This window comes from Alosa sapidissima, chromosome 4, assembly GCF_018492685.1.
Source record: "Alosa sapidissima isolate fAloSap1 chromosome 4, fAloSap1.pri, whole genome shotgun sequence".
NCBI classification, from domain to species: Eukaryota; Metazoa; Chordata; class Actinopteri; order Clupeiformes; family Clupeidae; genus Alosa; species Alosa sapidissima.
This window is the reverse complement of record NC_055960.1, coordinates 5,700,101-5,713,519: the sequence shown is the minus strand read 5'-3', so window position 1 is coordinate 5,713,519 and position 13,419 is coordinate 5,700,101. Positions and strand designations below refer to the sequence as shown.

At 42.2% G+C, this 13,419-nt stretch overlaps 1 protein-coding gene across 3 annotated transcripts in view; it reads right to left on the bottom strand.

Moving 5' to 3' along the window:
- Positions 1–11,279, bottom strand: part of LOC121707193 (vitamin D3 receptor B) — a 47,233-nt gene extending 35,954 nt beyond the window's left edge. Inside the window, exons 1-3 of one of the 3 annotated variants that reach the window (XM_042089557.1) lie at positions 10,580–11,279; positions 10,398–10,482; positions 10,145–10,280 (exon numbers count right to left, since the gene is read on the bottom strand). The gene's annotated coding sequence lies outside the window, so the exon portion shown is untranslated. The remainder of the gene's footprint in view (positions 1–10,144; positions 10,281–10,397; positions 10,483–10,579) is intronic. The other 2 variants (XM_042089555.1, XM_042089556.1) reach the window with 2 other exon arrangements.
- Positions 11,280–13,419: the final 2,140 nt, after the last annotated feature.

The window sequence follows — 13,419 nt, the reverse complement described above, 5'->3', positions numbered from 1 at the left end:
TAATAAAAAAGAACAAACCTCACAGCCAAGTCTATTATATATTCAAATAGAGATGCAATCATTAACAAGTGGCCCAGTGCCCACAAGGTGCAAGGTAATCAAATCATAAACCTGTTACTAAATACTAATGATGATGCTGCTAATGCAGCGCAAAGTCGAAAATATTATTTTACGTGCTTTTTTGATAAGGTCTTTGTGATGGAAAAATGTTGCAATGCTTACTTTTACAATGTGATTAGATCCAGATTGCAGAGGTGATGAATGCAACAGTAGTTCAATAACCTTTAGTTGCAAGCTTCTCTGTATGGAGCATACTGTACGTGTGCTGACGATACGATTCTTGATATGATCGTTATGCTTTTTTTTTTCCATGGAGTAAGATTCTGAGCGGCTGAGCTGTGGATCAAACCCACTTAGCTGGACATCATGCACAAACAGGAATAGCACAAGCAAAATAAATACACCTCTGGCATGGTTCTGATGTCATGACTTTCCTGTTTTCATTCAGAATTCCAGGTTCAGAAGAGAATCGGGAAGAATTCATGGGAAAAAGGGGGCTCGTGTTTGCTTTTGTAGGCTAAACACAGATTGCATCTTCCGGTCTGCGTAGGCCCCATACTGTACAGCAGGTCATATACACACTATGTAACCTCCATATAGGGCTGTTGGGGGCCCAGGCAGGAAACCTCGCCTCCTGGCATTCCATAGGGGCCACAGCTCAAAAGGGCCGAAAGGTCGAGAGAAGGCCAGGAGAATAAGGCAGACAATGTAAATGTTTTGCGAGCAGTTTGCTTTTGTCTCAGAAAAAAACACAGAGGGATGAGTGTATATCTAATAGAAAGAAAAAAAAAAGATAGAGGAAAAAAAGGGCGAAAGCCCCACATTGTGGTGCTTCCCTCGCGTGTTATCTGGCCCTCAGCCGATGTTTCAAGCCACTTCACTCCTTACTGTGTCTGTGTATGGCACTTGAGCCAAAGCCAATTAGCTGGCCCTTGCTCAGAGCAAACACATGCTACTGCGGTATTGAGTTTGTGGGACTCGAGGCCATGTGGTGGAGAGTTTGTGTGACTGCTGCCAACGCATTTGTTTGTTGGATTAATTTCATTCAGATGAATGGTGTCCAACGTGAATAGTGAAGGGAGAGGCTTAGCACATTGATAACAAACACTGTTTAAGCATAAGGACATACACTCCTCCTCCGCTCACACACTCACACAAACACAAACAAATGCGCCGACGGACATACTTGCTAGGCAGTGCTCAATTACTCACACAATCACAACAAGGATCGGATTCGATCGTGACAGACTGTTAAACATGAAAAGGCCTGACCGTAAACAGAGGTATTCTAAATAATAAATCAGTCTATTACGTGCAAAGTCCAACAATGACAGCTGTGCTTTCAATTATAAATTAGGCTATTACTGAGAGAAAGCAAAAACACTGTTGGCGGAGTAGGGGCAGTAACAGAAATGGTACAGGGCAGTAAACAGATTTGGTTACGCAGTTGGTCTGAGAGGATTACTGGTGGGCCTAGCAGTGTCAGTGTGACTTGAAATGTATGGCAAGAGATTACCTGCTGATGACACACATGCAAGATCACAGGAGCTCTAAGAGCCTCGTGAGTTAAGTCTGCAGACTGGAATGGAATTCTGTTTTTCGCGCTTTTTTTAATGATATGCAAGGTCCTCCACCCAAGATCCAAGTATATGTTAAAAGGAAACAATGCACAGCTTTATTGCGGAGATCCACACTGAACCGAGATTGTTATCTTTATAGCACAAGACCCTATGTGGCCTTTCTACAAGCCTAAACCTTGTCAATAAGCAGCCGCGTCTGTCGCTATCTGCGGCTGCAATTAGGCTGTTAACAAAGCTGCACCTACTCCAACACTGAGGTATCACTACTGCTGCCATATCTCGGTTAATTGGGCAGAGGTCATTCTCCTGGCCATTTGTCAGAACAGCGACAAAACCGAATGCTTTTAAGATGCGGGCCGCGGCGAGGACAGCTGAGGACAACATGGACGCTGCTTGAGTCAGCATTTCATTACAGGCGCACAACTGCACAGTGTCCTTCACAGTGGCAGGGTCCGTTCAACTGCCTACTGTGGCAGCTCATTGGTGCGTGGGCCTCAGTGTTGAGGGATTTTGTCAGGTCTGGCATTATTTTTAAGTGATCCCCCATACACTCCCTCAAAGGGTTAGGATTTCCATGTGATGTTAAGCTTTAAGTCACAATGGCATCCCAGGTTAATTCTGGCAGGATGATTTGCTGTGTTTTGCTGTAGGCTAGTTAGTTTATGATCAACTTGCAACAGAACAGGATGACATGGAAATCTGTGAGCCCTTCAGAGTTAATGTGTTCCCATACAATTTTATTAACACCCTTCCACTTCCAACTATACACTGGTACTGCATCTACAATTTCCAGTGATACTGTAATAAATCAAATATATTTTCATTTCAGATTACATGGCTTTGTATAAACTTGGCAAATTTGGCCAATTTCAATAACAAATTTCTCACAAATGTTCAACACCTACTGTAATTTAACCCATCTGAAATATACGTATAGCCTTATAGCCCCAATAGTCTGATTAATCCTGTAACTAAAGATCGCTAAATAAAGATAAAGACAAATAAACATGCTTATAGGAGGCTATTGGTGTTCCTACTAAATGGCTTCACAGATTTGCTTTCCACAGTACAAGCCAACGCACCACAGTAAATAGCAACTGAAAAAAAAAATTCCACTGAGTGAGTCAAAAAATTTGCATAACACACAAGACATGGAAAAATACACATGTACTGTCCATTCTTTAAAGTCAGGCCCACTTTCAATACAGACTGCAACCTCTAATAAAAACAGTACTGCTTAAGCCACGCCGGGCACTGTTGGTGAAATACCAATCTAAACCCCAGATCTCTCTCAGTGCTGGGAGTTCAGAGAGAGGCCTCATTTATGAGCTCGTTCAGCTGTTTTGTTTTCTGATGCTGCCCCTCTCTGAAGGGAGGTGGGGGGCGAGGGGCTTTGCGGTTGGGGCCTCTGGTCAGTGAGAGGACGTCCCTGCCCACTCTGTTTTCAGACCGAAGCGAGCCGAGTGGGAGCAAACTCGGAGGGAATCTCTCTGCGACCCTGTCGGCAGCTTTTCTGACATTCCAATATTCCGCCATTCCGGGTCACTCACAATGGTCCAGTGTTCTGGATTCCGGAAGCAGAGCTACAGAGGGATACAGGGCGCCGTAACAGAGCATGACCCATGCAGGAACACGAGAGGGGGAACGTGAGTGGCTCTACCACCGACTTACTGTAACAGTGAAATGACATGGGTGAGGCCTACCTACCGAGGATGAAATGGCCCCAAAAATGGACCAGGACAGATCTCAAATTACTCCAAAACAGAGATACGTGCTGTTGAATTTTCCGATTATGGCCAGTTGCAAATGCAATACTGATACATTTTTTTTTTTTTAAAGGGAACATCATATCTCTCCTGTAATTATTCAAAAAGAATAATTAGCTATTATTCTTTTTGAAATGGCCTAACTATTGCATACAAATTTAAAACAATATTTTTTATTAAATGTAAAATATGTGACAGTTGAACTAGATGCAAAATATAGAACAAGTGGTTTTTACCACTTCAACAGCTTCAAATACAAATGTAAATCTTCTCCTACTTAAACAGATTTGTATAATGCTTCCCTCAAACCGCATAAGCCAGACATATTACCAGACATGTTCATATCTGCCGATGATGATAATGATGATAATGATGATGATAACTTTTTTCAGTTTTTGAACTGATATTATTGTGCATATTCCTCCTCCATAACTATGAACAGCTTTCAGAAACTAAACATACATTTAGTTTCTGAAATTCTAAACAGGACCTCCCACTACAAGGAAAGCATGGAGAGTAAAATGGCTGGCTAGCTACTCTTACTCAATGGTAAGACCTGTATTGCAATGTGTGTGTGTGTGTGTGTGTGTGTGTGTGTGTAAGGAGAAATCTGCATGTAAATTGCTACTGCATGGCAAAAGTACAGCAACCCATGAAAGACTGACCTCAAGCAGACCCTATTCATTACACATTTTATCAATGACCAAATGTGCCATATTTTACCAAAAGTGTTCTGTGTAGAAAGTGGAAAATTCCAAATAAGACAGAAGAAATTGCATTGCCATGAATTAGCTTATTTTACCTTAGCCTAGCCTAGCTGCTCAGCTTCTATTGCCATCCTCAAAATTCATCACAGCGCAAAACATGATGTTCTATGCCATGTTGACTCCATATAATGGCTAATATATGGTATGGCTGCAGGCCTGTTGTATCTGTGCCAGAGTTCAGGAGTCTGACCCTTCACCCACAGAGCCAGTGAGCAAGCACGCAAACACTCTGAGCAGTGACAAACGCAGATCAGCTTGTATGTTCTTCCACTTGATATACTATGAGATTAATAAATCTATCTATCCAGTGTTGCATAATCCTAAAGCTGAGGCTTTGAGTTTCTGATTACAGCTCAGTGAACACAGACCTAGTTTAAGGCTCTCTTAACATATCTAAGGTGTCCCAAATTCTGTACTGCAGAACTATACCAGTGTTTGTTTTGCCATCTCCGTGTACTGACCCGATCCTTGGTTAATTTGGGTGTTGGCTGACCAGAAGCATGTGGATTACATTTGAGTTGGAACACACTGGGCTTCATTGGTCTTCTTTTGAACCCATGCGGTCACTAAGGTGTCATCGTTGATGCTCTACCAATCATCACTCCTTAGAAATTAGCTAGATCTCTATATCTGGCTGCCGTGTTTACGCTATAGCAGGGCACAGTGTTCTCGCTCAAGGATGTAGCCATGGTTACTCCATACAGGATATGACATCACTACTGTGTAAAAAGAATACATGGGTTCTAAAGAGTGGGTTGCATCAGATGTCCTATAATTCCACAGTTATGGTGTTGGTTCCTATGGACGAGGACATCCATAGAAGGCAGAATTAACATAGCGATTAACAGAACAAAACTGTGGTAGGTAAGAAGCAAAAAACTACAAGGTGAACATTTCGGGTAACAATAAAAGGAATTCTATTCAGCCAGATGAGGCTATGGCAGTTTCCAGCTGGCATTTAAAGAGGTAAATGATGATTATAGAACAAGTGGAAGGGCGAAGTAGACAGAGACGGAGAGAAAACGAGGGATAGAGAGGGAGAAGGAGAGGAGAGATGATGAGAGGGTTTTTATAAGCAGTCATTAGACATAACTGCACACAGACAGGCAGAGACCGATTCACACGTCAGGAATGCTTGCGATGAGTTAGTGACCGCATGCGAACATACAGAGCCTGTGAAGGAATGATGAGCGACGCCATAAAAGTGCTAAAAAGAAGAGGGAGAGGGGAAACAACACAGTAAAAGAAGCATAATCCTGAACTGTCCAAGGAACTTCCTCACACATCACATGACGCAATCTCACAAAGGGCTCCAAAACGTGTCTTTCCCTTAGAGAGAGAGAGAGAGAGAGAGAGAGAGAGACAGAGAGTGATATGGGAAAAAGTAGTAATGCAAGAGAGAGATAGAGCAAGTGAGACAAGAGGAGAAGAAGGGGAGAACACAAGGCAATACGTTGTAACGCATACCGCTGGCTGGGTCATCCTGCGTCCAGAACACACATAAAATCAGCAAGACCTCAGCTGAACTCCAACAATGCTGAACTCTCGCCATCTCGCTCCAAAACAACAGGCAGGGCCCCTTTTAGCCAGACTACAAGCCCCGTTTCTGCACGGCACAAACTCAAGCCTTCGCAGATTCACAGGGGGGGCACCTATTTGGCCCTTTAATGAGCTATGCAGACAACTCATAGCCTCTACAAACACCGCTGCCTGTCTGTAAACACTGCCAGTCCCATGCTGGGTACATCCAACCACCGTCATACTGAAACCAGGCTTTCAAAACAAATCCAGTAAGAGGCCTATCAACCCACCATATAGCGGAATAGCAGGGCTCCAATTTTATAAGTTTTGCTTTTTGTCACAGACACAGGCAGTGGAAAAAAAAAGAGAACAAGGGCAAGTAAAAGGTTAAAGTACAGAGAGTGTTTTGGGAAAATAGAAGAAAAGAGGGAGAAAGGGAAAGCAGTGTAAGAGTGAAAAGCAAGTAGTGAAAGAATGAGACCAAAAAGCCTCAAAGAAAGTGAAAAGAAAGTGAAAGAGTAAGACTGAAAACATAGACCAGACTTTCACAAGCCTGAGCTAGCACTGTGTTTGATCAAACTATCTGTCTAGATCTGTTTCTCCTTTTTCGTCTTTCTTTCTCTCTCTCTCTCTTTCCAGCTCCCTTTCTCTGCATTCACACATCTCTTGGTCCACCTATCACATGCAAACATGAGTGACACGGTGTGAGCAGCGCATGCTCCCACTCTCTCCTCCCTCCTTCCTCGCTCAATGTGGAGAGGGTGGGGGAATGGGGGCGGGGGGTCCTGTGTCCTATGCTCCACATCCAACAACCCCCCCCTCCCCTCCCCTCAGCCCCTTTCTGCATGCTCTCTCCCTCTCACTAACACACCACGAGGGAGGACAGCCACCCCTTACACTGGGCCCCTCTGGAGAGGCGTTACAGACAGAACGAGTAAAAAAAGAGCGAGTGGGGGGGGGGGGGGGGGGTGTGGTGGACAGAGGGAGTGAGAGAATGCAAAAGAAAGTTTTACAAATACGTCGAAGAAAAATGACAAGAAAATATGGAGGAGTATAGGGACGTACGTGTGTGTGTGTGTGTGGGTGGGTGTGTGTGTGTGTGTGTGTGTGTGTGTGTGTGGGTGTGTGTGGGTGTGTGTGTGTGTGTGTGTGTGTGTGTGTGTGTGTGTGTGTGGGTGTGTGTGTGTGTGTGTGTGTGTGTGGGTGTAAGCGGGAGGGAGCGAGAGAGAGAGGGAGAGTAATAGGTAGTGACCAGCGAGAACATTCAGGTCTGTACTTCATGGTACAAATCTGACAACAACAGCGCACTTTAACAGCCCACAACAATAACAGATTGACTCATTTAGTCCACTTTCAAGCATTAAAGCCATCTTAACGAGCAGCTTCCTAAATAAGACTGAGATGTCTTCAACATATCAGCAGTGAAACAATGAGGGCAGCGCAGCACTAACGGTCTTGGCCCAAATAAACAACTCTCACACACACCAAACCCAGAGGTTTGTGCCCATCCCCTCAAATCTGCTTTTCAGACACTGAGTAAACACTGATCCAAAACAGCTTGACTTGTAGCAATCTCTGTTATACATTGTCTTAAAAAAAAAAAACTCTGTTTTCAGGCAGTCATCAAGTTAACCACAGCTTTTGACTGAGAAACTGGCTAATCTGTTATATGGATATGCAGTTAAATAGTAAAGTGGTAATAACAGTTCTACTAAGTGAAAACGGGATGTTTATTATACGTTCAAATTAGGCATTTGGTACAGAGAATGGGGAGGGGGGGTCCTCTGAAGCCTGAGCACTGAACCGACTCTAATGAGCTGGCGACCACCGCAACTCAAAACACTTTTACAACTCACCATATATCACTCAAAACAACACGGCCGGGCATAGGACGACACAGGTATGCACAGGTGCACTGCCATGGTATAGGCGAGAGTGAGTATGAGGGTAAAGGGAGGTACCAAGCTGTTGGCGGGGGAAAGGGGCTCTAGAGTGTACCATTCCAACTAGCGTGGGGTCCGCCACTCCACAAGCGGCACCGGTGGGCCAGCAAAGGCACGAGGGAGGCTCCATTTCACTGCTTACCCTAAAGATGGATGCCACATGTATTTTGCTTGCCTGACTTTTTTTTCTCCAATTCTTTTATTTTTCTGTATTTTTACGTGGAGGTTTTGGAATGAGATGGGGAAAAAACAAGTGGCAAAATAAGGCCGTATGAAAGAAAGAAAAAGAGGAGAGGAATACAGAGCATGTGTTAATAGCAAGCGACAGTGAGACAATTTAGAACAGTAAGAGCAAGTGTGTAAGAGTATGTGTATGTGTGAGTGCAGGTCCCTGTGTGTAATATGGGATTCGAGCCAGGATATCAGCGCTAATCTTGTTACATGCTTGTGTATCTCATGCTCCTTCAAGGCAAACGAACAAATCAGAAGTGAGTATTTCCACAATACAGAACTGCTTCTTGGTGAAACCCTGAGCTACAGATTTAATTGTAGCTCACAGTGACCTCTTAGTACACCAAAGGAACTCCTCCGAGCATTAAAGACTAGGTCACTCTGCAGTCAAAACCAAAACTTTTCCATGAAATTTACAGTATTGCTTTTCACACTAAAGACAAAAAAGCCATTGATTAGCCTCTCACATTTTTTTCAGGTCCACAAAAACAGAAACCAGCTAAGTGAGAGTGACAGTCTAATCTCTAATATTTTTAATATAGGCAGTGGTCTGTTGTTAGCCTGACTGATGGCGTTTGCTGCCGACATCGCTGGGAAGGAACTTCCCTGCATGACCCACACCCACACACACACACTTTCTTCTCTGAGCTGGAAAGGCAGTGAAAAAAGACTACCTTTGAACAGTCCAATCATGTAGTGATCAGGAGGTTTAGACCATGTGACAGCAGCCACTTAAACCATCCTAAGATATTGGCCAGTAAATACCAGAGACTACAGTGCTAACTTTTCTTATTTTCTTGAAGTATACATCACTTGTTTTGGCAGAATTTACACTCAAAACTTGACAGTCTACTCTTTAGCTTCAACAACACAATTAGTGGACAACAATTACAGACCAGTTTAGTTTTTTAAAAAAGCAACTTAAGCCAATAAAGAATGAACTGGTTTACATATATCAATGTGTGCCAGTGTGTGTGTTTGCAGTAATATGTGTCTATGTCTGTGTGTGTGTGTGTGTGTGTGTGTGTGTGTGTTGCATGCATTTTGTGTGTCCATGATAAGGGTCAATCTATGATTGCAGAACAGAAAGGTAAAGCAAAGACATTTTGTGACAAAAGAAAATGCCATAATTCAAGCTAATGGGGTGTGATTTAACTTGATGCAATTCATTACACAATAATAAGCATCAGAAATTAGCGTCAATTACTAGGAAGAAGAAAAAGACTTGGTGAGGACCTTTTCCCCCTCCTTTTTCATGTCTTTGTAAATGGTGCACAAAAACAAACAGACGACAATATCAAACGTGAGCCATCTGTAGATAGTAATTTCAGCACATTTTTAACTAAACATATGGAACATTATGGAGACTTCTATAGTTACTCTTCATTTTACCAACAGATTTTCGTCAACGACGGCTGTCTTGGTCATTTATTAGGCTTTCTTAATTCTTAATAATTAAGAATAAATAGGTCAAGTTAATGAGAATGTTTGGTACTATAGTTATTAGCACTAATGGATCAAGTAGCAAAATGATACAAACACTACAAACGTGTACAAAATAAACATTTTCACTGTTCTGAAACATTGTTATTGACGACAAGTGAAAGGGGGAAAAACAAGAATGAGCAAGTCTGTTTCAACACGCCAATTGATCTCAACAAAACTTAGACATTCTGTCTCGCCGTGCATTTTGACAAACAATTAAATACATTCGTCTATATACGGGGATTAATGCATTCTTATTATCATTTCTATAATAAGGTTGTTGTTCTTGTATTGATAAAAGGTTCGTTTAGTTGAGACAAACATAAACAGAAGACAGATCCTGATACCGGAGACAAAGTTAGCTATATGCTAACGTCAACGTTATGAAGAGTTTTGATAACTAACGTTAGCATACACATTATGTGAGGGTCATGTGGTGAAATATGCATTTACAATTCATGGTAAAGACAATGTTATTACGCACGTTTAGTTAATACATAGTAATTGACGTGTAAGACAAATGTTGAAAAAGAACAACATTTGTGTCCTTGTTAACGCTGAAAAATAACGCTAACGTTCCGGTGTACAGCGACAGCTAAGTTAGTAACATTATCGATAATGTTCCTGAATATTGGGCCTAACTTATGACGGGAACATTCGCAAAGTGAGGCGGAATGTTTCCAAACGATAAAATATGTCACATGGGTATGATCATATGCACAACTGAGGTATTTTACTCGTGTGCGTAGCTATTTTAACAAATAACCAGAAGAGAAAAAGCAACGTCTTACCTTATACTGTTTCATGCCCGTCGTTTAGACCCGGTGGAAAAGTAGTAGCCGTCTTGCCCGCGACTCAAAGGTGTGCACCAGCAGCTACGAAGTTTTCCACGTTGTGTAACTTGCCAAGATCTGCGCTGACTGCTATCTAAAAATAAAATGGATACGCAGAAATACTTCAAAGGGTTGAATACGGTGCTGCTGGTTGTCACATTTCCAATGTATTCTGGATGTTATTTTATGTACTGGCATTAGTTAGTTGTACCACGTCAGTGCTAGCTCCATGATTCCTCTTTTAAAAGCCGAGTCCAGTCCAAACTGACAAAAGCGCAGTCACTTACGCAGGTTACCTAACATAGTCTAACGTTAGCTGTTGTGATTTGAGTTGCTGTTAGCGTACACATTATTGATGGAAGCGAATTAGCAAAAGACGCGCAGTTTTCTCACCTGAAAATAACTTTCCCGATAAACACCAATCGGACCCTCTTTCGCTTGTAGGCAAAATAACCCAACCGCTCGCTAGTAAATCGCGGACATTTTATGCCAAGAAGTTAGTTAGCCAGCTTGGTCGCTAACAACACGCAAGAGACACGAACAAAACACGCCCACTGACTCACCAGCCTGAGCCTGATCCGCAGATGGAGGTGTTTGCTCCGCTTCAGACCACTAGCACTCCCACGTTGGGATTCGTTAGCTAGCGAAGGGATTAGCTAACGTTAGCTGATTTTGTCTGGCTAAACGGTTATGTCGCTAGCAAGTTGCCCCTGTTCTTCGTGAAAGCCCCCTCGAGCCTAGCAAGCTCGGGATTCGTGGCGTTTGCAGCTTTGATAACAATAGCCAGTCCAACTAATTCTATATCTTTTTTCGTCGCGTAATTTCTACCGACCTCTGCGTCGTACTAATGCAAACTTTACAAACCCGCTTGCAGAGATGGAAAAAAATGTTCAACTTGACCCTAAATAGCTAGAGATCACTTTGGCAAGCCACGCCTCGAAGCTGGTTAGAATGGTGTGTTTTTCCTCCAATCACAGATCAAAGTCACCGTCTGCGCGAGTCTGCTGTTTCGGTTGGTGCAACATCGAACGACACGCGTTCTGTGCTTGGTCAATTCCAATGCTCGTTACTCGCTTTGGGGAAATCTCCCCTCCCCACGAAAACACATATCCACGGACACACACACGCAGTTACACTTTCATTCTCTTACGCACACATACTCACACAAAGACACACACACACACAAGCACAAACCAGGGGTGTGTCATGACGTCAGGAGCAGCGAAGAGGTAAACAACTCTGTCCGCGTGAGCTTTAAAGCATCATGCCGCAATCACGGGGGGTGTGGTGCACACTGCATATTTTCACAATGCCTTTCATCAGGACCAATATTTATACCGCCTGAATCGTTTTAGTACCATGGCCTGACATTACATTTTACAAATAGAGATCTGTGTCACAGTTTTCATGGATTATAAATAGCTGCTTGAGTTGAATATTCTTTTCAGTATTTTGTAGGAAATCGTGGGCTTTATGGAGGGTGAAGCCTATCGAATTCTATAATAGGTTTTCTAATCAAGGTCTACCTCCTTGATAGGCTAGCCTATTTTAAGACAAAAAGAAGGAAAACCTAAGATGTCTTCAATCACTTCAGTTTTGAAGCCTAACTGAAAATGCAGGTAGGTAAATTAACCTATATTTGCTTGAATTACAGGTTGCATATAGATCTATGCTTTATCTTACAGTGATGCTTTGGGTAAATGGGTTGTTGAGCTGGAGATGGGGGAGGGGTATACATGTATAGTGTGCATGCCTGCGTGTGTAGGGTGGGGTCAAGCCAAGGTCGGGATACAGAGCAATCGGGGAAGTGACAGCAGGAGGGGGTGGAAAAGAAAAAGATGTGGGGAAAGAGCTTCCTGGGTTTGTGGGAAAGAGAGAGAAAAATACATTTGTTTTAAAATAATGACTTTGTTATTAGTCGGTTATTAACCTCTTTTTCAACATTTTTGTTTAAGATATCTACTAAAGCCCCTTAGATGCCAGTACAACTGAACTAAAATGAAGGGATAAGGATATAGTTTCAACTACAACAAAGTGAGAAGGAGTGAGGCCCCCATGCATCCTGTATCCTCCACACTCTTTCCCAACACTCCACTCTCTGGAACATGAAGGCCATTGTCTGTCTAGACGTACAAGAGGCCACATTTAGGGTACAGTGGAGGTATGCTGGGGCATTTTTTGAAATCAAAAACAGACCGAGAGAGAGAGGAGAGCTGCTGCGGATATTTACATTACTGATGCATTCAGTGCAGCATACCATGGCAAGCTAGAAACAATTTCATACTCTCTTTCACTGTAAAAGATGTAATATTAAGTTGTTGATTTTAAATTGCTAACTTTATACTATAGTTTATTTGAACCTATGCAATCAACTGTGGTACCATCATGTCAAAGGAATGGTGTTGTTTGTAAAGGTAGTCTGCAGTGCAGTTTTTTTTCTTTACTCCCTCTACAGTTTTGGAGTATTTATATTTTAAACAAAATTCATGGTTTGCACACCCTTCTCCCTGCCTGACTTGCTGTAAGGCAATTCTCTGAGTCGGGGGAGTGTGAAGTTTATTACAAGTTAGTTACCATTAAAATGACTCTGAAGCTATTAAGGTAAAACATTTGCATAACATTAACATGTATACTTGAGCAAATAAAAGCAATTTTTATGAAGAGAATCATCGATCTTCTTTTTGTTTGTGTTGACTTCCATTGAGCTTCATCTTATAGGCCTGCACTTCAATCTGGCAATATATATTTTTTAATTATGTGTGAACATTATTACACTATGTAAAAGCACATGAGTTTTTTTTTTAAATAATCTATGATTATAGCTTCAGCATAACAAGGGGTTTTGACATATTAAAGCAACAGTATACTGGAACTTGACACTTTAGGCAACAGTCTTGGTATCATCTTCAAATTCATTATCATTGTGTGAAGGGCACATGTTCCGACTTGCTTGCTGCCCTTGCGTATCATAGTTTTGTGGTCCACAACAGCTAAACCATGCAGTACATTTAAGAAACACTTTAACAGCATAATGTCAGTGGCACCGCTAATGTATCCTATCAGCAAAAGACAGCAGTAAGCGTGAGAGCTTTCTCAAGTCACTTGCCAGTTTTGCATGCATTATTTGTGGCCAGATCAGTGAAAATCTAAAATAGGTTTACTCATTCTCTGCTACTAAATTAATGTCATTGTCAATATAACTGATACAATTGACCACTGATTGACATAAAACT